This window comes from Pseudophryne corroboree, chromosome 2 (assembly GCF_028390025.1).
Source record: "Pseudophryne corroboree isolate aPseCor3 chromosome 2, aPseCor3.hap2, whole genome shotgun sequence".
Taxonomy (NCBI): domain Eukaryota; kingdom Metazoa; phylum Chordata; class Amphibia; order Anura; family Myobatrachidae; genus Pseudophryne; species Pseudophryne corroboree.
In genome coordinates this window covers 477264454-477290428 of record NC_086445.1, presented here as the reverse complement: position 1 = coordinate 477290428, position 25975 = coordinate 477264454, and the positions used below count along the sequence as shown (strand labels likewise).

The 25975-nt window shown below is 42.9% G+C and overlaps 1 long non-coding RNA gene across 1 annotated transcript; it reads left to right on the top strand.

Annotated features, from left to right (window-relative positions):
• The first annotated feature begins 24623 nt into the window (after positions 1–24623).
• On the top strand, positions 24624–25180 carry LOC135050892 (uncharacterized). The gene is made up of 3 exons (XR_010241905.1): positions 24624–24702; positions 24785–24867; positions 25110–25180. It is a non-coding gene; the product is annotated as an uncharacterized LOC135050892 (long non-coding RNA).
• The last annotated feature ends 795 nt before the right edge of the window (positions 25181–25975 follow it).

The window sequence follows — 25975 nt, the reverse complement described above, 5'->3', positions numbered from 1 at the left end:
AATTTCTGAGGCGCCATAGGGCCCCGAAATCATGGACTACTCCAAAGGCATATCTAGAATCTGTGTAGATATTGGCCGCTTTACCTTTGGCCAATTCGCATGCTCTGGTTAGGGCAACTAGCTCAGCAACCTGGGCTGAGTGTGGTGGGCCTTGGGTTCCGCTTCTATGATACCTTGGTCATCTACTACTGCGTATCCAGTACACAAGTCTCCCCAGTCCGTCTGTCTGTGACAACTACCGTCAGTGTAGAAAGTAAAATCTACATCTTCCAGTGGGTTGTCACTGATGTCAGGCCTTGCCGTGAAATTTTGGGTCTAATATTCCATACAATCATGTGTGTCATTGTCTTTACTATATCCTCCTTCACCATCACTCTCATCCTCCACCCTTTGTGGTTGTCCAGGCACACCTGGGAGATATGTTGCAGGATTTAGTGCGCTGCATCTCTTTATGGTGATGTTTACCGGGCCATTAATGCTAGTTCCCACCTTGTAAACCGTGCAGATGAGACATGTCTGGTTTGGGCTGAATTCAGTAAGGCTGACACTGCATGTGGTGTATGAATTGTGAGGTTGTGTCCTAGCACTACATCTTCGCTTTTACTTACTAGCAATGCTATCGCTGCAACACTTCGCAAGCATGTGGGGAGGGATCGCGCTACCGTGTCTAGCTGGGCGCTATAGTAGGCTACCGGCCTGCTGGCATCACCATGCTTCTGGGTTAAAACACCTGCCGCGCACCCAGCATTCTCTGTTCCGTACAGCTCAAAGGGTTTCCCATAATCTGGCATACCTAATGCTGGTGCCTGCGTTAGGCACTGTTTAAGTCTTTCAAATGCCATCTCAGACTCGTCTGTGTGCGAAATCCGATCTGGTTTGTTTGATGAGACCATCTCCTGCAAAGGTAGGGCTAGTATGGAAAACCCTGGGATCCAGTTACGGCAATACCCACACATTCCTAGAAACGTTCTAATCTGTTGCTGGGTTTGAGGCAGAGTCATGTCACGAATTGCTTGAATTCTATCAGCGGTGAGATGTCTCAGTCCTTGTGTCAGACAGTGTCCCAAGTATTTTACCTTGATCTGGCATAATTGTAACTTATCTTTGGAAACCTTGTGTCCTGTGTCTGAAAGATGAAACAGGAGTTGTTTCGTATCTCTCAGGGACGATTCGAGCGAATCCGAACATAGCAGTAAGTCATCTACGTATTGTATTAATATTGATCCGCTCTCAGGTTGAAAAGACTGTAAACAATCATGCAAGGCATGTGAGAAAATACTCTTTTGCTGCGCCTGTGTTTATCTATAAACTAATCAGTCTCAAATAAGATAAACCTAGAACTGATGGTGTGGAACCACGTTCGCCACTATAAGGAGATATGCGAAACTCCTATGAAATTTAACTAGATGCAAAGAATTAATAGAGGCGCTCATAAAATCCACACACCATGTTTTCTCAGTTTCAAAAAAACAACCAAAGAATCAATTAAATAAATAAGGATATATATATTTTTATTTTTCACAATAATTCATAAATTACCTTCTAATATAGATAATTATTAATAATAACTCTCTAAAATTACCACATGCATATGTTTATAGGTATATAAAATTACATAAATTAACTAGGCTATAACCATTATTATGTATAGTATTCAACTTCCACTGAACTAAATGATTTAAAAGTTCACAATGTAACAGTGTGTTACAATCCTTTAGATACACTGTTGCTAAAATTTGGGTATAGTTCCAGGATATATCACAATGGCTGCACGTTTAAAACCTGGGCTTCAATAAGGATTAATGGCATAAATTGACGGTGTGGAAATAAAAGAATTACCTCTCCAAAAGGGCTGGTGAACCCGAGCGTCCCCGGGTGAGTCCAAATTTTTACCCTATAAATTGTGCAACTGGAGGGTACGTGGTGTATCTGAATATATCCCCTAGCCGCTGAGTTTTGCTCAGTTGAACTGATAATTAAGCATCCAGTGTATGTCGTGCAGACAAGGGCAGGCGGCGGACGTGAAGCCGTTCGAGTATAAGCGGTCCACAGAGATCAGGCCGCACTATGATGTTTCCTTTCGGACTGCCTGGACGTGCCCCGTCCGCCGGCAGTCAGCAGTATGGAAGATGACAGGACCAGTAAGTGCCGCCGTGCAGATCACACAGTTCGATATTTGTGCAAATGAGTGGTCGTCCGCCACTGCCGCTAATGGAATGCCGGCAGGGAACCTGCGTCCCAAATTTACCTGGATAGGTGTTCAATGAAAAAACGTGGGGGAGGAGTCCTGTGCAAACAAGGGCAGGCGGCGGGCGTGAAGCCGTTCAGGTATATGCCGTCCACAGAGTTCAGGCCGCACTGTGGTATTTCCTTTCGGACTGCCTGGACGTGCACCGTCCGCCGGCAGTCAGCAATATGAAAGATGATAGGGCCAGTAATTGCCACCGTGCAGAACCCACAGTTCAATTGTATGCAAATGGGTGGTCGCCCGTCACTGCCGCTGATGGAATGCAGGCAGGGAAACTTGCGTCCCAAATTACCTGGACAGGTGTTCAGTGGAAAAACGTAGGGGAGGAGTCCTGACGCGTTTCGTCACGTGACCCGTGACTTTTTCACAGGACTCCTCCCCCACGTTTTTTCATTGAACACCTATCCAGGTAAATTTGGGACGCAGGTTCCCTGCCGGCATTCCATTAGCGGCAGTGGCGGACGTCCACTCATTTGCACAAAAATCGAACTGTGTGATCTGCACGGCGGCACTTACTGGTCCTGTCATCTTCCATACTGCTGACTGCCGGCGGACGGGGCACGTCCAGGCAGTCCGAAAGGAAACATCATAGTGCGGCCTGATCTCTGTGGACCGCTTATACTCGAACGGCTTCACGTCCGCCGCCTGCCCTTGTCTGCACGACATACACTGGATGCTTAATTATCAGTTCAACTGAGCAAAACTCAGTGGCTAGGGGATATATTCAGATACACCACGTACCCTCCAGTTGCACAATTTATAGGGTAAAAATTTGGACTCACCCGGGGACGCTCGGGTTCACCAGCCCTTTTGGAGAGGTAATTCTTTTATTTCCACACCGTCAATTTATGCCATTAATCCTTATTGAAGCCCAGGTTTTAAACGTGCAGCCATTGTGATATATCCAGGAACTATACCCAAATTTTAGCAACAGTGTATCTAAAGGATTGTAACACACTGTTACATTGTGAACTTTTAAATCATTTAGTTCAGTGGAAGTTGAATACTATACATAATAATGGTTATAGCCTAGTTAATTTATGCAATTTTATATACCTATAAACATATGCATGTGGTAATTTTAGAGAGTTATTATTAATAATTATCTATATTAGAAGGTAATTTATGAATTATTGTGAAAAATAAAAATATATATATCCTTATTTATTTAATTGATTCTTTGGTTGTTTTTTTGAAACTGAGAAAACATGGTGTGTGGATTTTATGAGCGCCTCTATTAATTCTTTGCATGTGAGAAAATACTTGGACTGTCAATGAAACCTTGTGGTAAACGAGTCCAGGTGTACTGAACTCCTCTGTATGTAAATGCGAATAAGTATTGACTGTTAGGGTGCAGAGGTACCGAGAAGAAGGCGGAGCAGAGGTCAATCACAGTGAAAAATTTGGCAGTGGGAGGGATTTGCATAAGGATGACAGCTGGATTTGGCACTACGGGGAATTGACTCTCAACTATTTTGTTGATCCCCCTTAGATCCTGCACTAATCTGTAACCCCTCCCCCAACTCTTTTTAACAGGGAAGATGGGACTATTGGCAGTGCTGGATGTCCTAACCAGAATGCCCTGTTGTAGCAGGCGCTCTATTACTGGGTAAACTCCTAACTCCACCTCTGGCTTCAGAGGATACTGTGGGATTTTTGGAGCTATCCTACCATCTTTTACTTGTACCACTACTGGGGATACATTTGCCATTAATCCAGTGTCTTGTCCATCCTTGGTCCAAAGTGATTCCGGTATCTGGGAAATCATTTCCTCTACCTTGGACGGACACCTATTTGTAACGGCAGTATGCGTCATTAACCTTTGTGGGGTATCTAACATATCCTGCACTTCCTAAGCGTGTCTCTCAGGTATATCTAAGAAAACACCCTCAGGAGTACAATATATGACACATCCCATTTTGCACAGTAAATCTCTACCAAGTAGATTAGTCGGAGCCGATGCAGCCAGCAGAAAAGAATGCTTGGTATGCAAAGGCCCTATCGTAATCTCTGCTGGTTTACTTAACGGATAGTGTTGTACTACTCCCGTTACTCCCATGGCTGGAATTGTCTTACCAGTGGTCTTCATACCCACTGTTGAATTTATCACTGATTTGGCCGCCCCCGTATCTACAAGGGAAGGTCGAGATCTACCAGCTACATCAATTGTGACCTCGGGTTCACTTCCAAGGCTCGCAATTAATTTCACTGGCTGCAGACTACAGGTATGGCCCCACCCCTAGTGTGAATTTAGACCCTCCCGCAGCGCATTGGTTGCTACAATTTGTGAGGGGGGTAACTGGGAATTATAGGATACTTGCCAGTCCCTTTTTGGTGGGTACCTTCTCGTTTCCCCTGCATGTGGCTCATAACTCCGTCTCTGCGGTCCCTGATCCCATCTACGTGTGTCATACTGTGTGTCATGCTCTGGTCTAGGGGGTCGATATACATTGTGTGAGTTTCTATTGGTGCAGTTACATGCAAAATGTCCTTCCCTGCTACAATTGTAACATTTTACCATATACGGCTTACCACCAGGGGTCTGAGATTTAGACTGAGGCGGCCTTGTTGTAAGGGCCTGGATACTTATGGCCATCAGCTTATCACCCTGTGACTCCCTGCGTCTTGTGATGTTCCTGTCGTGCCCGACAGAAGTCTCTCTTAAGGTGGCCACCGACATACCTCTCCAGTTAGGTTGAGTGGTTTGTACCCTATTCCTTAATACTTCCTTTAAACCGTCCATCAATACGGACACCGCTACCTCTCTATGATGTACATTTGCCTCAATGTCCACGATCCCAGTATACCTAGCCATTTCCTCCAGTGCCCGGTGGAAATAGTCAGAAGCAGCTTCCTCTTCCATTTGTTTAATAGAGAAAATTTTGTTCCATTTAACAACGGCTGGGAAGTATACTCCTAACTGCAGATTGATCAGTCTAACATTTTCCTGATTGTACTCGTCAGTGAGAGCTACCTCAGCATCTAATTTACAATCCGTAATGAATTTTACAGGGTCAATACTAGAGGGCAAGCATGCCCGCAGTAGTGTCCGCCAATCTTTGTTGTTATGTTCAGTGGAGTTACCTAGGTCTTTAATGAACCTCTGACATGCGGCTAGATCTCTTCTGGGATCAGGAAATTCAGACAAAATTGTTCTCAATTCTGCCTAGGACCAAAGACAATGCATTGCAATATTCCTTATGGGTGTGACTCCATTTGCGTCGGTCTTCCCATTGGGGACCGCTATCACCCGGACAGGATTAAGATCAATTACCTCACTCTGGGTTGATTCTTCACTGTGTGATGTAACATTTTCAGCATAGTGTACAGTGCCGTACTTACCTTTAGATACAACCTCACCTGTCCCTGCACTATGGGCCTTCGCTACCGCTCTTACTGGTTGGGCCGTGCCCACTGGAGTATCATTTATGGTGGCCGCTAGAGAGAGAGCTGAAATCGTAGTGGGCTCATCTTCCTGGTCGCATTCCTGAGGGAAGTTTAAAATGGGATACAACTTGCACGGGTTAGCATTAGCATCAACATTTGCATTAATATTCATTTTACTCTTATCATTACTACATTGGTTAAGTGCACCCTTTTCGTGTACCCGTATGCCATTCTCTGCAGCCACTTCTTTCCCTACTATATACGGTGGTGGTGCCGTTGCTATCAGACTTCTACCAGGATGTGAATTTGCTTTTTGAGCTAATTCCTGTTGTATTTCACTCTCTTGTTGCCATAATTGTAAACAATCATAATGTCTAATCCTCTGCTTTGCAGACTTTATTAGACCTATTCTTTTTCTTAGATTCTGCAATACCTCAGGATTCAAACTGCCCACCCGGGGAAACTGTTCCCCATCATTCTCAGTCATTCGTTCCCATTCTTTGCATAATACCTGTGTGTGTGATCCGTATTTCTCACACATTATATACCGTGCTGACCCTTTGGGCCAACAAATACCAACGTGAACCCTTGTTGGACGTCCCTTCTTTGAGCAACTGGCCCCCATTGTTTGCAGATATTGCTGTAGCAAATTCTTACAAAACAAACCAAGTTCCCCTCGGTAAGGCGACGGTGAAAGTTCAACTAGTGCCTTCACTCACTTACGCCCCAATTGGCCAATACGAGTTCCAGCAATGTGCCCACCACTGGTCGTACCCAATTCGCGGGATCTTTTTTTTCTTGTAACCTCTATTTACTGGGGCGTGTGGGAGTATGCTACCCTCCCCAGTAAGTATTGGTTGTTGGAGATTTCCTGAGTGAACAGCGAAACTCCCTTAAAATAACAAAAACCTACACAAATCACGTTAGAGTGTACAAATAGCGTTTATGATCCCACAATAAATTTTTAATGGGTATCAAGGTAACAAACTAATGCACACAATTACATGCGGTACAGTCGCACTTCGTATAAATAACTATTATTTATACGCCTTACGACCAGCGGAATCGTTTGTTTAGGCTGTGAAACCTTCAGCCGGAGCTCAACTTGTGTCTATATGGGTACTACGCAAACCCCCTGGGCTGCGCTTCAACCTTCGCAATTCTTTTTTTGTTTGCGAATACTACTTGCTCCTTTACCTTATAAAATGTTAACGCGGGCAAGCCAGTCCCACGCCACCAAGTGTCCACTCACCTGATGTGGTCTCCGATGGGATCCCGATTTCTGGGTTCACAAAAGAATACCTTTATTTCCACACTCAAAAAGGTTCTCTTTAAACTAAACTTTTTGGCAACTGAACAAACTTATGCTATTATATCAGGTGGCTATTATACCACCCACACTAAAACAATGTTATCATGTGATCTGAGTTTCAGTGGGCGTATCCATACGCAGGTTGCGTAATGTACGCCACGTGTGTACGCCTTTGCATCACGTACGTAATCTCGCACGTTGCCCGAGACACATACGCACAAAGTCCAGATACACCAAATAAATTTCCTCAGTACGTGTCTAACAATCAATTCTATGCGAAAATACACAAAATAAAATACAGGTGTATGTGCATGTATTGTGTGCGCAATTGGCGCCAAACAGAGAGAGAGAGAGAGAAAGAGAGAGAGAGAGAGAGAGAAAAACAGATTTAAAACAATAGCTGTATGTTCTTACCTTCCTCGGATTCCACCAGCATCCCTACAAACCAAGAGAAGCAGACACAGACGCACATCCGATCAGCACTACAAGATACTACCTATCCGCCCTTTTGCTGATCGATAAAGTCTGTTGTTTTCGCCTGACTGCGGATATGAGGTGGACCGGACTAGCCCCCAATTGATAAAGCTGATTATTTATCTTGAACTTAAGCTATATACTTATTAAAGACAACATACGCAATAGGCGCACGAGGTGCCGTAATGGTACGCACTTAGCGTAACAGACGCTATACCGCGAGAGCGGGATGCGAGCGGCGTTGACGCTCACTAATCTACACACACACAACCTTGTAACAATACACTGTAAGGGTATGCTTACGCTGTAAACCTTATTACTGTAATACTTCCACAATGTAACGCTGATTAACCTTTATGATATGAAAGCTGTTTGAGCGACTGAGACGCTCAATAACCCATAGTAATAAATGATGAAATACACAAGACCTGATGTAGATTTAAAAAAACCACTCCGGCTCTAACACCAGGTGGATGATTCTTTTAGTATAAAAAGGGGAAAACAATACATCAGATACACTACAGATCTAACATCAATACCTAAACAGAATATCTAGACATAAATACAAACATTAACAAATGATTGAAAATACAGATACATAGAATGAGAATGACTGGCATACATTAACCGGGTAACAAAGTGGCCACAGAGAAACATACCATACGGGGAAACACTCGCAAGCGTGACCGGATCCAGTCCTCCAATTATCCGACTGATAATTGTTGATGAGAGAGAGTCTTTTGTCACCAAGCCTATTGCAAGCTATATTTATTTACTAACTCAAGACATACTACAATAGATACTGTGTGCTCTCTTTCCATTGGTTAGGGGGTGGGACATGTACTGCACCTGGGATCATTGGTTAGTTCAAGAAGTGGGCGATGGCTAGGACTTGTTAGTATTCTAAATTCCTCTCTGGTTGTATTGTGGAAAGCTATTTGTTTTGGATCTTCCAAACAAACTCTGTCTCTGGGCTTTGTTTACCCCACCTTCAGTTGAGACAATTGACAACTCAGCACTCATTATTCTGGAGAGAAACCTGGTTCTATTCATAAACAAAGGTGTAAGCCCTCTTCATAGAATCTCAAACCTTAGTGTAAATAAGGCTATTGTATTCAGTCTGTGGGAAATAAATGACTGAATTCTATTCACCTACCCTGCACTTGTGTAATTTATTCGGAATGCAATTAATCTTATTTTCTACTTCTGTGCATAACCATGAGCAGGAACTATGCGAATCCCTCCCAATTATCATAGGCACAACACCCCTTCAATACCCCACAGCTGGACACCAACCACTACCCTCCAACCTTTGTCTGAGCCCTCCCAGCATGCAAAGAGGAATCTCTCTGTCTAAGAGGTTTTAAACTTACCATACTTGCTGACATTGTTAAGGGGAATATTAACTATAATATATTATTACGCTATTTGGGTTAAATATGTCGCGATCGAGTCGCACGCTACAAGCTCACAAACTCCGCCGTATTTACACATCCCATGCGCACGAGACGCTGGAGCGTCCCTTACAAAATCTGCAAGGATGTGTACGCACGGGGGACCAGGCGACGAGCAGCATGCGCACACATTAGGGGTTAATACAAGGCATATGAATCATGATATTTTTCGACTCTGACAGCTGTATCTGACCTGCACTGTATCCGACCATACTGTATCCGACCTGCACTTTATTCAACACAAACTAGGGCACTTTTATGGGGCATAACTTTAACTGAGCTACTACTATGGTTCAGAAAATGAACTAGGACACTATTATCAGGCATAAAATGAACAACTGCTGCGGCAAGGTGTTTCTCCAGAAGCATTGGGGCAGGGACCCCTTCAAGATGTTGCTATAAGGCCGCCAAAGTTCTTGCTACATCCCTGGTAATGTGGCTATTCTATATCACTTCATGAATTATGTGAACCATCCACTCTTTCTCACCTCCTGGTGACTGACAGATAGTCATGCAGATGCTGGTGTTACACTTGCTCTCTCTGCCATGCCTTCATCAGCTTGTGCCACTGGAACTCTCCCCTGAAACTCACTGTTAAAGTTTATACCTGAGTCTTGTGACCATGTTGTGCAAAATTAGTTCTTCCATTTGTCACCTTGGACCAGATCAAGGGAACCCCTAAGGCCTAATCTGGTTAAAAGATTATCTGTTCAAAGTCGTTCCAGCAATCAAGAAGGAAACAGTTCTATATGATTAAATTTAAAGCTTGGCAGTCATGCATAAATGTAAAGGTCCATTTTATTACTAACCCCAACAAATGGGGGGTCATGCATGGAATGAAGAATATTATATGAAGTCCTGTGTAAGATCATCCAGATATTCGCTTATTATTTTCATGTTCTAATAATTAATAGATCTGACAAAAGAGAATTTGTATCGCAGGTAGGAGTTCAGTGGGGCAATATATGTGGCATTTGGATGGTCTTTGGTTTCTTTAACGTTAATCTAAAATGTGTACAAAGAAATAGTTGGCAGCACAGGTGTAGCAGCTAGAGCTGATGGCATTAGAAGTAGAACTTGTTATGGTTCTGGAATTCTTTAGATTCACCTCGGTATGAGCTGAGAAGTACAGAAAAAGGGCAGGCTTGATGTTACTGTACCTGCACTATGAGGCTTTACAGGAGATTAATAACACACTAGTGATACACAGGAACCACGGAATGGTGATTTGCAAGGATACTGAAATGGAACCAGGAACTGGTAACTCAGCAGTAGCGTGAATTCATTGAATGCTGCCAACGTGGAAGCCGCAGTGCTGATAGATGGAAAAACTGCAGCAGGTGGTAATGCAGGTAACGTCTGCAGGAAACTGAGAAGTCGAGTAGTCACTGGAGAACAATCACAGAATACACTGGAGCCTACAACGATACGTGAAAGATATACAATTGTTTATGTAATGAGCTGATCCCTGAGACTGGTTAATAAAGGGGAGTGGTATCAGCTCATTGGTCTGGCTGACCAGGTGAGCAGCCAGGTGGGAGGTAATCACTGAATATGTCTGCAGGAAGGTTTGGATACAGCAATGAATGAATGTTTAACTCTGTAAGAGCAGCATAAGTCCACAATTCAGGACAGAAGTACATTAGGTAAGGAGTCGAGTCAGGAAGGAGATAAACTGACATGCTATGTTGTAAAGGAATTGTTAGTGTTCTCCATTCCCAATTAATGCTTGGGGTTGCAAATGGACAGTCTTGCCTTTGCAACTCCACCATTAATTGGGAATGGAGAACACTAACTATATCTAACCTTCTATATCTAATAGTTGAGAGCACTCACCAGTCTTCAAGTATAAATTCAAAAAACTTTAATTACCACATCATAGATAGAAACATTGCTGTCGATGTTTCAGTCCTCACAGGGACCTTTGACAAGACCACCAGAACCAGACAGGAGAGATGCAAACCCCACTGTGTGCTCATACTGGCCTATAAGTACCTAATGCATACCTGAAACTCATTACATGTCTCCAGGGGTGGATTGGGATGGAAAACTAATCCGGGAAGTTTCAGGAAGCAGCCCTAATGGGGGTGGAGTTTGTGGAGGAGGTGGGGTTTGCGGAGGGGGTCTGAATACTACCTCTGCATAGAGCCAGATTTTGAGTCAGACATCTTTTTGCTGCAGACATTGACACACAGACAGATGCTGACATACATATAGATGTTGACACACAAATGCTGAGACATGGACAGACGCCAAAGTACAGATGATGACACACAGACGTTGGCCTTCCCATGATGTATGTCCCTTACCTCCCCGCATGTTGTACACATATACTGCTTTTTATGTGACACCTCCAGTTCCCTGTCCTGCACACCCAGGTGTCTGCACCTGCGGTGGGATGGAAGGGAGGCACAATGCAGCCGCCAGGTGGGAGAGCGGGGGACACAGTGCAAGACACAGCTGCGGGTGGGAGAGCGGGATGGGGGACACAGGGAAAGACACAGCTGCCAGGTGGGAGAGTGGTGGGGCTCTGGGAGGGAGATGCTATAATAATTATAGGGTGCAGTTAAATAAATGTACACTGGCCCTGTCTTGTATGCTGTAATAATTCTAGGGTGCAGTTAAATAAATGTACACTGGCCCTGTCTTATATGCTGTAATAATTCTAGGGTGCAGTTAAATAAATGTACACTGGCCCTGTCTTGTATGTTGTAATAATTCTAGGGTGCAGTAAAATAAATGTACACTGGCCCTGTCTTGCATGCTGTAATAATTAAGGGGTGCAGTAAAATAAATGTACACTGGCACTGTCTTGTATTTTGTAATAATTCAGGGGTACAGTAAAATAAATCTATATTGGCCCTGTCTTGTCTGCTGTAATAATTCAGGGGTGCAGTGAAAATCAATGTACTCTGGTACTGTATGCTGTAAAAATACAGGGGTGCTTCTGTTAAAATTAAAGTACACTGGTCAAATATGCTGTTAAAATACAGAGGTGCTGCTGTTAAAATAATATTACACTGGCCCTGTATGCTGTAAAATTCAGGGGAGCAGTTGTTCAAATAAAAGCACACTGGCCCTGTATGCTGTAAAAATTCAGGGATGCAGTTGTTAAAATAAAAGCACACTGGTCCTGTATGCTATTAAAATACAGGGGTGCTGGAGTTAAAATAATATCACACTGGCCCTGTATGCTGTAAAAATTCAGGGGTGTAGTTGCTCAAATTAAAGCACACTGGCCCTGTATGCTGTAAAAATTCAGGGGTGCAGTTGTTAAAATAAAAGCACACTGGCCCTGTATGCTGTAAAAATTTAGGGGTGCAGTTGTTAAAATAAAAGCACACTGGCCCTGTATGCTGTAAAAGTTCAGGGGTGTAGTTGTTAAAAAAAGCACACTGGTCCAGTATGCTGTTAAAATACAGGGGTTCTGGTGTTAAAATAATATTACACTGCCCTGTATGCTGTAAAAATTCAGGGGTGATGTCATTAAAATAAAAGTACACTGCACCTGTATGCTGTAAAATACAGGGGTGCAGTGAAAATAAATGTACACTGGTCTTGTCTTGTATGCTGTAAAATTACAGGGGTTTTGTGAAAATACAGGGGTGCTGGCACTGTCCATGGTTGCAATGTTTAGGCCTGACCTTCAAAACACTGTATGGGAAGAGGAGGCCCTACCACATTTGCACGCCCCCTGCAAGTGCCGGGAGAAGCACCGCTCCTGTTACTGATATTGAGATTGAGGATATCACTGTAGAAGTACACCAGGATGAGGAGGATGTGGGTGTAGCTGGTGCTGAGGAGGAAGTTTGACGATGAGGATTCTGATTGTGATGTGGTTTGTTTGAATAAGGCACCAGTGGGGACAGTTGTTGGCCATGGGATGAAAAAGTCCATTGTCATGCCTGGTCAAAATACCAAAAAAGCCACCTCTTCGGTGTAGAATTATTTCTCCACAAATCCGGACAACAGGTGTCAAGCCACCTGTTGCCTTTGTCAATCCATAATAAGTAGGGTAAAGACGTTAACCACCTACGAACATCCCTTATACATCACCTGCAGCGCGTTTATCACAAGTCATTGTCAAGTTCAGAAACTTTGGGTAATAGCGTAAGCAGTCCACTGACACTATATGATGTGGATTGTGGTTTTGTTTGAATATTATTTCTCTGTGAGGATGAGGATATAAACATCGAAGGGGGGGGGGGGGGGGTAATCTGGGGATGAGGATGACATCTTGCCACTGTAGAACCAGTTTGTGCAAGGAGAGATTAATTGCTTTTTTTTTTTTTTTGGTTGGGGCCCAAACAAAGCAATCATTTCAGCCACAGTCATGTGGCAGACCCTGTCGCTGAAATGACTGGTTTGTTAAAGTGTGCATGTCCTGTTTATACAACATAAAGGAGGGTGGGAGGGCCCAAGGGCAATTCCATATTGCACATCTTCTTTGCCACTTCATTCTAGGGGTTGTGCCCTATATGGGGTCCTGCCCCTATGCCCTATCAGTCCAGGGGTGCTGACCCACTGCCATTTAAGTCCAGTTGTGCTATTGCCTGTCTTCTGTGCTGTGTAATTCTCCATGGGTGCTGCCTATGCTGTATAAGTCCTGGGGTGATGCCGTATAATTCCTGGGGTGCTGCTGTACTTGATCCTAGGTTTAAATGAAAGCTTAGAGCAGATATGAAACAAGCTTCAACATCACAAACAGATTTGTGAAAACACAGCTGCAAAGGTGGAAATGGAAATTGCTATTTTGACTAAGTGTTTTTAAATAAAGTGGGGAGAGACCAAGTTTGTGTCCAAAGTTAGTGTGGCTCAGAAGAGACCGAATCAGAATCCAGCGCTGGAGAGGTAAAAGTGATATTTTATGCCAGAGCATTAGAGAGAGGTTCTTCTCAATTATTTCATGTTAGGGACTCTCTCAAATAAATGGCTCTAAATAGTCAATCTTAAGTTTGATTTATTATTGATGTTCCACATTTTGGGATTATTTATTTAGAAGATGCGCATTTGTTTTACAGGGATCTTCTTTTCATAAGGGCTGCGTAGGGTTATCGCAAGACCTCGCGGTGTTAGGAGAACAGAGTTCAAGTGATCTTGCATTGCATCAGCTTTCCATTGCACTGCAGCACTAGATGGGCCAGGTGCTCCTGTGAGGCACAAACAGTTACTGAATAAGACCCAGTATGGAGTCTCATGGTGGCTTACAGCCAGAAAGATGTCTAGCTTGCCAGGCTGAGGCATGCTGTGGGCACAGAGGCTAGCATTGCTTCCTCTCACAGTCCTACTTATAGTATGAAATGAGTTTCGACTGTAGAGTGGTAAACTCCACTAGAGCATGGGCTCAATCACAAAAACATTCACTGCACAGTCCTGCTTAATACTTTACCAAACCCACGCAAACTCAACTTGCCCCATCTGGGGCTGCTGTGAGGGCTCAGGATGGGCTGCTAAAACATCTAAGGGGCTGCTTTGTTTAAAAATAAAATATAAATAAAATAAACAAGACACACAGGTATGCTCACATGCGTGTAACTGGGACACACAGATATGCTCACATGCATGTAACTGGAAGCTGTGAAAAACAAAAATAAGGCATCTGCCACAAAATATGTAAATAAAAATGTAATTAAAAAAATGGGGGGAAAAAGAAACCCACAAGATTTTCACAAAATAAGTCTCCAGACTCAGTGGAGGGGAAAATATCCAATATTGATCCTGTGGTATACACCAGTTTATTTGCAAACCAGCATTAAATCCGAGATTATCTTAATCCCTGAACATGGAGAAGGAGGTACTAATTTGGAGGCTTTGGCCCCTAGTTTTTCAGTTGGTAATTAATAATTATATATTTTCTTGGTTGAAGTCCTTTCTGTTCCACACCAATATAGGAGTGGAGGTGAAAGCCTGTGTGTTGTTCCTGATTGCATGTGCCTCTCTAATTTTAAACACCTTCTTGACACTGTCCTATTCCTCTTGCCTCTTCTCATAATGTGAAAAGTCATCAAAGGAGGAGGTGGTATGTTTGTAGCTAGCTATGATTCGGAGAACTTGGCAAGCTTTTTTCAGGGGGACCACCTGTCACCTGGGTGGGAGGGCCCAAGACAATTCCATCTTGCACCTCTTTTTTTTTTTTTGCAGTATGTGCTCTTTGGGGCCTAGTTTTTAAAACTACCATCCTGTCTACCATTGCAGTGCCACACCTAGATGAGCCAGGTGTTTGTGCCGTCCACTTGAGTCACTTAGCTTAGTCATTCAGCGACCTCGTTGCACTTCTTTTTCATCCAGCGACCTTGTTGCACCTCTTTTTTGTCTTCGCATTATGCGCTCTCTGGGGCCTAGTGTTTAAAACTACCATCCTGTCTGCAACTGCATTGCCACTCCTAGATGGGCCCGGTGTTTGTGCCGTCCACTTGTGTCACTTAGTTTAGTAATCCAGCGACCTCGGTGCAACCTTTTGGCCTAAAAACAATATTGTGAGGTGTTCAGAAGAGACTGGAAATGAGTGGAAATTAATGTTACTGAGGTTAATAATACTGGAGGATCAAAATTTCCCCAAAATTATGTGATTTTAGCTGTTTTTATCAAAAATCATCCAGATCCAAAACTAAAACCCGAAAAGTGTCCGCCGCACATCTCTAGTATAATATATATATATATATATATATATATATATATATATATAAAATCTCAATTAAATAATAGGCCATGCTAATGAGAATACTAATGAGAATCTGTCCCAGGGTGTGCATGAAGAAAAGTTCAGGCTGGGGATGCCAAGGGATGCCCGGCACAATGTAAATGGCTTTTACTGGTAGTGCCACTATGAATATATTTATATATATATATATATATATATATATATATATATAATCTTTTTTTTACATTGGCCCAGGCATCCTTAGGCACCTGTGTTCACCATTTCACCCCTAGAATGGGGGTGGCTTTTCACCAAACTGCCAAAGTCATGGACTTCTGGAGATTTAGTGGTTTCAAACCTACCACAACACTGCACATCAACATCAATTTGAGTTTTAAGCCGTCACACCACTGGATAATACATATGGTGATTTAAATTATTGGCAATACAGTATGTGCACAGCTGTGACCTTGCTTGTAAAACCTATGATTGATAAATTCTCTTTATAGAGCAGATACATATTGCAGGTACCCAGCGGCAGCAGGGATCCCAACACCCAGGATCAAGACATCAACTTGGTATGTATACTAGCCCTAATCCCTAACCTTTCTAACACTCCTTACCCGCAGCCTGACCCTAAACCTGCCCGCCCCCCCCAGAGCCTAACTGTCACCGGTGGTGTCTAACCCTAACCCCCTCTCCCTGTAGCCTAAACCTAACCCTCCCACCCTTGCAAACAAACCCTAACCCTCCCCAGTGGTGCCTGACCCTAACCTTTTCTCCCCGCAGCCTAAACCTGACACCTCCCTCCCCCCGCAGCATAACCCTAATCCCCCTTCCTTCCTTCTCCCATGGTTTAACAGTCTTGAGTCCCGGCAGACTTTTGTTCAGGATTCCGGCGTATCGGTCCCGCCGCCGGCATTTCGAATCATGATGGGATCCCAGCATCGGTATTCTGAGCAGAGTCGGCATTCCGCCATTGGTATTCCCACTGCTGGGTTCCCAAACGCCAGGATCCTCACCGGATCCCTATATTAGGTGAGGAAATTATGCACCTTTGGGATTAAATTACTGTGCCTCTAAATATGAAAACATTTTTATCTTTCTATTATAAATGCATTTTTTTTCAGCACAGCTAACAATAGTCCTCTACAAAATAAATGAAAGTATGTTTTTATATAGCTTTCTGAAAGTACAGTATTATAAACTTTCATTTTTCCATATTCAGGAAAAAAACCCACTTTATTTTGCATACTTTTACAGCTACTGGGAGTTGTAGATTAAAATTAAAACACAAAATATAAAAGGATACATACAGGTTGGCATGCTTCATTGGCTGTCAAAACTATTTTTTTCTCTTAGGAAATAATTTTGTTGTACCTACTTACTTATAGATGACTCTGAAAATCAATTAGGCTGCAACCAAAATGTGTATTATAAAGCACTTCATTGTTTTAATAGCCAATTAAGACAAACAATTTATATTGTTATGCGTGCACTGCCTTGCATATAACCTTATTTAATAAATGGTGCATAGTGTTAATTGCTAAAAAACAACAAAGTTGGCGTGTTAAATCATTTCAGCACAATGTAGTAATTATTATACTAGTTTCTTTTTCATATACACTATTTGCTGAATTTTGCTTACTGTATATTTGTCAGTCTCTGGAATACAATGATTTCAAGTACTCAGAATTCATTTTAATGAAAGTGATTTTACAATTTTTTTTTATAGTTTATTAAACTAATGAAATATATTTATTGAAACTACTACAGCTCTTGAAATGTAATATGCTCTCAGCCAGCGAAATTGCAGTATTCTCTGTTGCAAACATAACCTACTCTACAACTGCTGTTCTGCTTTTCTGATTGGTGAATCATAATTTAGGTTGTTTATATATATATATATATATATATATATTGTCGAAGTCAAAAATAGTACATAGAGAGAACATACAGACTCCACACATATTGAGTTGCTATGCTTGCAAATACGCGCAGCGAGCACAACAATATATGGTCACATATGCATTTACACAAACATGCCACAGAGATAGATTTGACACATATTTCATACAGCACATAATTTGAACATATCAAGAACCAGACATCATAATGTTTTAAATGTATTTAATGGAGTAACATCATGTATGTGTATTATTGGAACGAAGCAAGATGGACATGTCGTATTTGGTATTAAAGCAACCAGATTAATGTGTATATCAATTTGATGCCTGTTATTAAGTTGAAGCTCATTGCAACAAGTAGATATGATTAAATGTATGAAAGCTAAAGTCACTCTTATTAGAACAATGGATTTCCTGGAAGACAGCATGCCTGACCAGTGGCTATCTCCTGTAATTTGTCCATCAAGGCTGAACCTTGTTTACATATGAACCGATCAGTGACTCATCATGAATGAGAAAGTTCCCTCCCCTAGACTAGATGTGTGCACTCCCCCAAAATACATAGTATATAGGTGATCACACACAGAGAGCCAGCTGTTTCTTTCCTGTTTGTCCCAGATGATGATGGAGATGCTGTCTGTCCGGTGCCTGCATGATTTTACAGAGAGAGAGAGAGAGTGATATGGAGGGGAGACTTTATATGAGAAAGATATGGTGATGTATTTGCTGGCTGTGGCTGTATTTTGAATTAGATTGTAATAACTGCTTACTGTATAAACTGTAACCATGTAACTATATATATACTGTACATGTGACATATTGTATACATATCCTTTTAATATCAAATATATAGATCAATGAGCTTTGGAACTCAGACAATGTGTGCGTGTATTGTTTTCTCTTAAGGGATGTAGTGTTTCGCGATGTACAGCGCACTTTTATCGTATATGAGAATAAGATGCGCCTGGCGTCCGCAGTATATATTAGAGCGGGCATTTTAAATATTTGTTAGAAAGCAATTTGGCATTTACAATATATATATATATATATATATATATAGAAAAGGAGAATGAAGAACAAGCGCCTGATGGTGCAGTAATTTTGGACTTTGATCTCTGTCACGACAACACTCATATAGGTATTAAGCGTACCAGACATGAAAATTGAGTATGCACATCAAAAGCTGTTATTTCCGTCTATTGTTCACAGCCTGGGGGGTCGAAGAACTTAAAAGTTGACGGCACGTCACAGGGAGTCTTTAATCCTCCAAAGCTCAGAGTATGATAAAAATCCGCTCACAGCACAGGGGTTTTCTTTTTTAAGGTTATTTGATAGGGTTCGTGGCACCCGCGTTTTCTCCAAGCTTGATTTGAGGGGAGCTTATAATCTAATACGCATCCGAGAAGGGGATGAATGGAAGACCGCCTTCAATACCCGGGATAGGCATTACGAATACCTGGTGATGCCGTTTGGCCTTAGTAACGCTCCTGCCGTCTTCCAGGGATTCGTCAACTAAATCTTCCGAGACATGTTATATCGAAGTGTTGTGGTATATTTAGACGACATACTGATTTTTTCCAAAGATCTTGTTGAACACAGGACTCAGGTCAAAGAGGTGCTCCACCATTTACGAAAGAATCGTCTCTATGCTAAGTTCTCCAAGTGTTTCTTCGAAGTGACATCGGTTCCGTTCCTCAGTTATATCATCTCGGGGACGGAGCTTCGCATGGATCCGGAGAAGCTCTCTGTCATTCGTGACTGGACTCAGCCTCTCTCTTTGAAAGCAATACAAAGATTCCTGGGCTTTGCGAATTACAACCATTGTTGCGCCCATTACTGCCTTGACAAGAAAGGGCTCTAACCCAAGTTTGTGGCCTCCCGAAGCCATTGAGGCTTTTTCCCACTTGAAATCAGCTTTCATGTCCGCTCCAGTACTACAACAACCAAATTTCGAAGAACCTTTCTTCCTAGAAGTTGACGCATCTTTGGTCGGAGTTGGGGCCGTTCTCTCTCAGTACTCCTCAGATAAGAAATGACATCCGTATGGCTTCCACTCTCATAAATTCTCTCCAGCCGAACAAAATTACACTATTGGAGACCAGGAACTTTTGGCAATTAAATCTGCCTTGGAAGAGTGGAGATATCTCTTAGAAGGGGCCAAACATGTGATTACCATTTACACTGATCACAAAAATTTGTTGTATATCAAAACCACACAATGCTTGAATCCTCGCCAAGCTAGATGGGCACTCTTCTTCACTCGATTTTCTTTTGTTATCAAGTACCGGGCCGGGACTTTCAATACTAAAGCGGATGCGCTGTCCCGTTCACAAATTTCCACAGACGAAGATGATTCTTTTGAGCGGAGTTTAATTCTAAATCCAATTTCTGTCTCCGCTGCCTCAACTACTCCAGTTCCTCCCCCTGGAAGAATGTCCGTACCAGCTAAATTCCAGCCGAAAATACTACAGTGGGCCCATATCTCCAAGTTTTCCGGTCATCCCGGCGCCCAGAAGATGTACAAGTTTCTGCAAAGATCTTACTGGTGGGATACCATGAGGAAAGATATACAGGATTACGTTAATTCTTGTCCACAGTGTACACAACATAAATCTCCTCGCCTGCCTCCTGCTGGGTTGCTTCGTCCTCTGCCCATTCCTATAAAACCCTGGACTCACATTTCCATGGACTTCATCACTGACTTGCCCTGTTCCAAAGGTTGCAACACCGTCTGGGTGATCGTCGACCGTTTTTCGAAGATGGCGCACTTCGTTCCATTGACCGGTCTGCCGACAGCTCCTAAACTAGCTCTATTATTCATCCGAGAACATTTTCGATTGCATGGGTTGCCTCAGGAAATAGTCTCTGATCGAGGGGTACAGTTCACCGCAAGGTTTTGGAAAGCTCTCTGCTCGGCCTTGCAGATTAAAGTAAAGTTTCCGTCCGCTTATCATCCCCAAACGAATGGACAAACGGAACGAGTCAATCAAGATCTAGAGACTTTCCTCCGCCTTTAGCTCTCCCCTTCACAGGACAACTGGATGGAGTTGTTACCTTGGGCGGAGTTTGCCCATAACCATTCATTTCATTCTTGCACTGGTGAGTCTCCGTTCTTCGTCAACTATGGGTTCCACCCACGAGTTCCGGAGTTACCAAGTCTTCCGACAGAAGAGGTTCCAGCTGTAACGTCCACTCTACTACACTTCAGACAAATTTGGAGTAAGATTCATGCTAGTCTTAAAAAGGTTTCAGTCCGATACAAGTTCTGAGCAGATAAGAAACGGCGAGCCGCTCCTCAATACAAGGTTGGTGATAGGGTATGGCTGTCCACACGTAATCTCCGGTTGAAGGTGCCCACTATGAAGTTTGCTCCAAGATTCATCGGTCCTTACCCTGTGCTACAAGTCCTGAATCCCGTGGTCTGTAAGTTGGGTTTACTTTCTCATCTACGTATACCAAATGCCTTCCATGTTTCTCTTCTTCGTCCTCTCGTCCTTAATCGTTTTCATTCTGAGTCCTCTAGCCCCACCTCAGTGGAAACTGAAACAGGAACAGACTTCGAGATCAAAACTATTCTGGACTCTCGTTACCTTCACAAGAATCTGCAATATCTGGTGGAATGGAAAGGGTATGGTCCTGAGGAGAGAAGTTGGATAAAGGCTTCTGAGGTCTCGGCTCCTCGACTAATCTGGATTTTCCATTCTAGACACCCTACGAAACCAGGAAAGTGTCCAGGGGCCACTCCTAGAGGAGGGGGTACTGTCATGCCGCCGTCGCGGCCGCCGTACTTGCCTCTCCGGGCGGCCATTCTCCCTGACGGTCTCCGGCGCCCGACGCTCCGTCCGGCGCTCGTAGTGTGGACGTCGCGGGTGCGCCCGGCGTCCACTGGGGGACGGGTGACATCATCGGCGCTTCCCCAATCAGGTGCTGGCGGGAAGTACAAATTCAGACGCCGGGCAGAGCTCCGGCGCCTGAGTATCATCGTTACTACTGCTGCTATAAGATAAATAAGATTGTGCTACATTTTGGCGTAAATTTAAATGGGGGTACTATTGTGTTGCCATGCCCCTTACTTGTGAGATCACACCCCTTTTCCCGGCGCGCGCCAAAGGATTATGGGAGGGCGCAAATTTATAGTTTGCAGGGGGGCGCCGAACACCCTAGCACCGGCCCTGCTGCAGCCAGATCTCCATATCTGACATCAGGTAAAGGTCCGCTCCCCATCCTACCCCTGGTACCTTCCGTCCACTCTTCTCAATGCCAGTACCAGGGAACAGTTTCCATAGCAGGGGGCCATCAACAGTGTTAGTGTGGGGGTACAGGGGTGGTATATCAGTGGGTAGGGGTAATTCTTTGTGTTCCCCCCACCAGCCCACTGCGCCCATCGATGTCATTGCCCCCCCACCTAGAACCTACCTGCCAGTTCAGTCACAGGGATCCCCCTGCCCCCTTCCCATCCTGCCTAGCGTCCCCCACCATCTCACTGGCCCCCCTCCCATCCCACTGTCTCCCACCCTACCAGCCCTGGGTATTCCCTCCTTTATTAAGCCCAGTGTACCCCCTTCTCCAACATAGTGCCACCCCTTCCCACCATGTCAGTGCCTATTTCCCATTCAGCCCAGTGCCCCCCTATATATCATCCACTGCCTCTCCCCATCAACCTCTATCTGGTGTCATCCATTGTCTCTCCCTGTCACCCTTTTAATGTCACCCACTACCTCTCCCTGTCTCCTACTGCCTCTGCCGTCACCTTCTCCCTCTCATCATCCACTTCCTCTCCCTGTCACCCTCTCCTTTCACACACTGCCTTTCCCCTGCATCACTATCTCGACATCCGCCTCTCTCTCCTGTTACCCTCTTCAAAGCATCACCCTCTCCATGTCAACTTTTCCCTGTCACCCACTGTGTCTCCGTGTCTACCATTCCTGTCACCCACTAGCTCATGGATACAGCATTCCCTTTGAAGCCACGCTTATTATTGTGGGCCACACCCACTTTCCCAGGAGCGTGCTTGCCTTTGGCGCACAAAGTACCCCCCAAGTCATGGTGCCCCCCCTGTCATTTTTTTCTGGATCCGCCCATGGGTTGAGTATCCTATATCCAAATATTACGAAATACGGAATATTCCGAATTACGGTCTTTTTTGAGTGAGAGTGAGATAGTGAAACATTTGTTTTTTGATGGCTCAGTGTACACAAACTTTGTTTAATACACAATTTTATAAAAAATATTGTATTAACTGACCTTCAGGCTGTGTGTATAAGGTGTATATGAAACATAAATGAATTGTGTGTATGTACACACACATTGTTTAATGCACAAATGTATGAATAATATTGGCTAAAATTACCTTCAGGCTGTGTGTATAAGGTGTATATGAAACATAAATGCATTCTGTGCTTAGATTTAGGTCCCATCGCCATGATATCTCATTATGGTATGCAATTATTCCAAAATACGGAAAAATCCAATATCCAAAATACCTCTGGTCCCAAGCATTTTGGATAAGGGATACTCAACCTGTAATTAGCCTCTCTCACTATTAGCAGAGTGCAGTCCTAAACCATTTAACTGCCTATTTATTTTTAGAAACTGATCAGAAATTATACCTTTTATATTTTATTATATGCATAGGGGGTGTCTCACATTCTCCTGTCAATAGGCTCTCATTGTAAAATTACCTCCCACCACTAAATGTCAGTTGTCCCCCCATCAGCAATAGATCTTTAATGGCATTACCTCATGCTCCCCTATGTGGAGATAGATCCCCATTGGTACATCCCATCCACACACCAAGAACTGTTCCTCCACACCCCCATGGTTAACTATATATGTAATAAAATATATGTGTAACTATATTAAATTGGCATGAAAATACTGGTTTATTAACAATATCACACATTGTAGGCTATGGGATTTAACAGGGGCTGTACCCATTTTCACTTCTCTACTTCTACTGACAGATGGTTCCGCAAACAGTAGCCAAATCATTGTGAGTCAGTTGGAACTAGGGCTCTCATTCCGAGTTGATCGCTCGCTGCCGTTGTAATGATGTCATCATTACATCCCATTAATTAATGAGGTCACTTAAGGGAATAATGAAGTAAGGGCACATGTTATATGTTAACAATCAGTTGTGGGGGACTGCGTTTAGGTCACTTTCCAAGTTTTAGGATGGCTGCCTTAATGTAGTGGCTTTCCGCTGGGCGAGGGTAAATTTGCGCTCCATCGCGAGTGTGGGTGGAACGCATAAGGTCCCGCCGCGGTCGCAGATGGAACGCACGCGTCACTTCCTGTTTGGTTACCAGGAAGTACTTTACACCGCTGCCGTGGTTGGAACGCACGGGCGATCTCCGCGATTCCAACAGTAGTTGGTTGCCGCGGTTTAGACAGTTAAATGGAGCATAAGCTGGGCGCCCTAGTTAGTGGTGTGACACAATATAAATTTCATCGGCCCCATTATATAGTTTTTTAGTGATCTATAACACTTTTAGGCCCTGTTTAGTTCGGAGATGATGTCATATCCGGTATTATATAGGTCCTTAATTAGGTCCGTTTTTGTTTAAAAAACACACTTACTTCTATTAAATAAGCACTTGTACTAGTTTCTAAACATTATATAAACCAAGGGTTGTTTTGAATCATTTTTAAGGGGTTAATTAAGGCTAATTTCATATTACAATCTTAATTGGTTAATTAAAACAGGAAGTGAGGTAATGATAGTCCAGGGTATTTATAGTCCCACATTTTCACTCACTAGTCACTATCACATTGGGAGATCACTAAGGAACACACAGGACTGTGTAAGTATAGGTTCACTTTAGGTAGGAGTTGTAACATTAATAATATGATATGGGTATCGGATATTGATGATAAGTTTGATTTAATTTATCATAGGCCACTTTCTTTGGTGGATTCTCCCGTTGGTTGGATATTTAATATTATTATAGTAGGTATGTATATAATTATATATTTATATACATATATTCTTCTTTCCTTATTTATTTTTATTTTTATTTTATTTTATTTTATTTTTATTTTTTATTTTATTTTTATTTTTATGTTTATATTTTTATTTTTATTTTTAAATTTCACTTTTTATTTTTATTTTTATTTATTTATTTTTTCATTCATTTTTTATTTATTTTTATTTATTGATATACTAATTTTTTGCCTAAAAATAAATTCATGGATACTATCTCCATTTAGGGTTTTTAAATAGGATTTACATCTTTCACAGACCCATAGATATTGGGAATAGAGGTCCAGTGGATCTATAAGTAAGTTATATGGATAGTTCATACGGGTATTTTTTCCATTATATTTTTTTGTGTAAAATAATCACATCAAATTGTATTTTAGAACTGTGCGAATAATTTGAATTCTAAATGGTGTGGTGAGCCTGACCATTTCACAGATTGTCAGTATCTGAATTGATTGTATAGGTATGTATTGCCTTATATTTTTGGTTTTGTATCATCATTGTACCACTGTATACACCATCAATGTGGAACTTCAAAGACACTTTTTTGCTAGTATTCATGAATGTCCATCTCCTGATATATTGTATTGTTACTTAAGTCCTCATCTCTCCTTATCTGTATGATTAATTTTGCGTATTTAATGTTGATTGAGAAAATCATGTATGTTTATTCATGCATTCATTTAAATGTGTGTTTTTTACCAGCTTCTTTGACCATCCCTCTGAAGAAGTCCTATGTGGACGAAACGCGTCAGGGTTGAAGAGACTTATACTACCCTTCATTTCATTTATGGCACAAATTTTAACTGTGTATATGAAAGGGTTATCTCTGTTTGTGTAAATGTGCTTTTAATAAATTGTTATTTATGATCATATGTGGTCAATGTAATTGCTGGTAATAACTGGAAAGTGAAATTAGCGCCTCCTGATTCACTGTTTGGTGGTGTGTAGTTTTGGTCCTGACTAACAGAAGGATCGAATTAGGAAAGGCAGCAATTTATCAGCGCAGGATAAGGGTATAACTGTTGTAATATATATATATATATATATAAAAGGCTGCTCCTTCTGCCCGGCCACCACCCTCACATTGTCCACTTGCCTCAGCCCAGGCCGCAGGATGAGATGAACTGGTCGCCGGCTGTGTTGTCCCCTTCTCCGCTCCGGATGGTTGCCTGCTGCATAGGTCTGGGAGGAGCTGGCAGGCAGGAGGTGCTACCATGCAGCTTAGCAGACGGAGGCATGGGCAGTCAGTGCCTTGCAGCAGCAGCGAAGGTGATCGTAGCGGCAGAAGGTACCTGGTGCGCGGCGGCAGAAGGTGATTGCGGCAGGTGGGGGCGGAGGAGCAGCTGGCTGGGGGAGCCAGCAAAGTTTTCAGCGTCCTCTCAAATACAGCGCCTGGGGCACGTGACCCCTTAGCCCCCCCTAGTTACGGCCATGGCTATGGCATTTTTCATAGATGTGCTTTAATCTGCTGGGTGTTTGTGTCGCTGCTCTGTCGCTTAGTAACCAGCCAGCTCGCTGCATCTGATATTGATGAAAACAATATTTTGAGCTATGAGGTGGTGAAAATT